The sequence below is a fragment of the Octopus sinensis genome, linkage group LG5 (genome assembly GCF_006345805.1).
Source record: "Octopus sinensis linkage group LG5, ASM634580v1, whole genome shotgun sequence".
NCBI lineage: Eukaryota > Metazoa > Mollusca > Cephalopoda > Octopoda > Octopodidae > Octopus > Octopus sinensis.
This window is the reverse complement of record NC_043001.1, coordinates 92345688-92348187: the sequence shown is the minus strand read 5'-3', so window position 1 is coordinate 92348187 and position 2500 is coordinate 92345688. Positions and strand designations below refer to the sequence as shown.

General features: G+C 37.0%; 1 protein-coding gene across 1 annotated transcript in view; it reads right to left on the bottom strand.

The window, feature by feature from the left end:
• The window catches only part of LOC118763527, a 43745-nt gene that overhangs the window by 1986 nt on the left and 39259 nt on the right, over positions 1-2500 (bottom strand). The window lies entirely within an intron of this gene.

The following is a 2500-nucleotide window of genomic DNA, read 5'->3' as shown; positions in this document are numbered from 1 at the left end:
TGGTCGAGGGATGCACATCGACACTTGGTGATTAAAAGATGTTGCCGCAGAGATATGAGAGGACATTCAAAGGCATTTTGGATCACTGTTAAGCCTCTGCCACCTTCTTTTCGTTTTGGGTAGAGGCGGTCTACGATACTGTTTATGTGGAAATTATATATGCTTGTTGGTATTTTCCGGGTTTTCATATCAAAGGCTCGGATTTCATCCAGAGTCCAATCAAGCGGTTCAAATGTTGGTATGAATAATGGCACTGCAAACATATTGTGAGCCACTGTTTTATTGAATGCAGAGAGTTCCGAGGTCTAAATGTTCTTTCATCGGCTGCAATATTCTTTAATGACACGTATTTTGTTACAGGTGCCTTTGTAAGATATATTTTCATCTATCCCTAAATACATGTAAGAGTTTTTCCCCCTTTTCTCAACGATATAACATTTATCTTTACCAAACTCCAACTCTGCATCCTTTTCATCTCGTGGATATTTGCAAGAAGTTTCAAGTCATCCAAAAAGAACAGTGTGTAATCTTGGTATTTTTGTTTCGCTGTGAACCAGTGAGATATCCATCAGACTTCCTTAACATGAATGACAAGGCGGGTACAGAAAATATGAACAACATCACAGACAGGAATATTGGAATATTCCTCTGCGATACTGTATTTCAGTGATAAATCAGTCACTCTTTGTGTTTAATTTCAAGGTGGTGGCCCACGATGAAGTCAAGTCAGTTATGGCTTTGACTATGCTCACTGGAACTTTAGCAAATTGAAGCGCTTCTAGCATCTATGAGTGAGGAACAAAGTCAGCCACATTGAAACTAAGTTTCTCCTATGCTCCCGCACCTCTGACATGACAGATTTGTTGATTAAACCATTTCTCGATACATCCTCAGACTCCCTTCTTCCTAGCTGCTTCTTCTGCTGTGATGATGTTATTGGTTTCAGAATGATTTTGGAGGAAGAGGTTTAAGCATGCTGTATGTATCTTATACATTAAGTTCTGACAAGCAATTGGCCGGCAGTTTTTTGCCATGTGGCTGGTTCTACATTTGGGGATCAATTTTACTTCTGCTAGAGCTAAATAGTGTGGTATGCTACTGTTCCCATTGAGAGCTTGCTGGTATAGATTGACACACCATGGTCGGTAGAAGTTCAGCTTCTTGTACCAAGTTACAAAGGTATCACCATCTGGTACCATTTATAAAGGTATCACCATCTTGTACCAGTTACAAAGGTATCACTACCAATGCTGTATGTCTTTGGGTGTAATGCCGGGCATTAACTTCTTCGGATTTCTTACAGCCACAGAACGATTTGATTGAACTCCTTTTCACTCCAGATTTTCCTACAGGAGTCTATGTCGTCACGTGAAAGAGCTTCTGTGATGTATGCATCTATGTTTGCATGTATGTATGTATGTATGTATGTATGTATGTATGTATGTATGTATGTATGTATGTATGTATGTATGTATGTATGTATGTATGTATGCATGTATGCATGCATGCATGTATGTATGTATGTATGTATGTATGTATGTATGTATGTATGTATGTATGCATGTTTGTTTGTTTGTATATATGCATGTTTGTATGTATGCATGTATGTATGTACGTACGTACGTATGTATGTATGTATGTATGTATGTATGTATGTATGTATGTGTGTATATATACATGTTTGTATGTATGTATGTATGTATGTATGTATGTATGCATGTATGTACATACGTATGTACGTATGTATGTGTTTATGTATGTATGTACGTCATTATTCAGTTTTATTTCAAGATTTCTTGCCAATAGAGAACGAGCCGGTTTCTAACTTAGATCCAAGGCTCCTTCATTGGAATTTGAACAGCAACAACTAGGTATTTTTGTATGTATGTATGTATGTATGTATGTATGTATGTATGTATGTATGTATGTATGTATGTATGTATGTATGTATGTGTGTATGTGCAGATTTGCATGTTTTATTTTATGTATAGTCTTCTCATGCGTATACTTGCATAGCTAGACATGCTCGTATATACTTAAATGATTAACTTCTGGAAAGTTTAACAGATTTTTACAGTTCTAGTGATGGGTTAGATCTGTAGTCTTCGAATCAGCTTTCTCCTCTCTGGTTCTGAGAAGCCTAATTTCTCAAGATTGGTAGTTAGGCAGTGTGTTACATATATCAGTGCCCCAATAATTACAGGTATAAACCTGAACTTATAATATGGATAGCGTAACGTCAGATTTCTCAATAGTTCAGCGTAGGTATTCTCTTGTTCACTGATCTTCAGTTTTATGTTAACATCCGTTGGGCAGCTAATTTCCACAACTGTACACAGTTTCTCTTCTCTGTCCCAAATCATTATATCAGGTCTATTGTGTTTGCATTTTATTGAGGTTTTCACTGGAACATTCCACCAGTTCTCCTTTTTATTATGAGTGGCTATGCCTTCCACCATACTTTGGGTTCTTATGTATGTATGCATGTATGTATGTATGT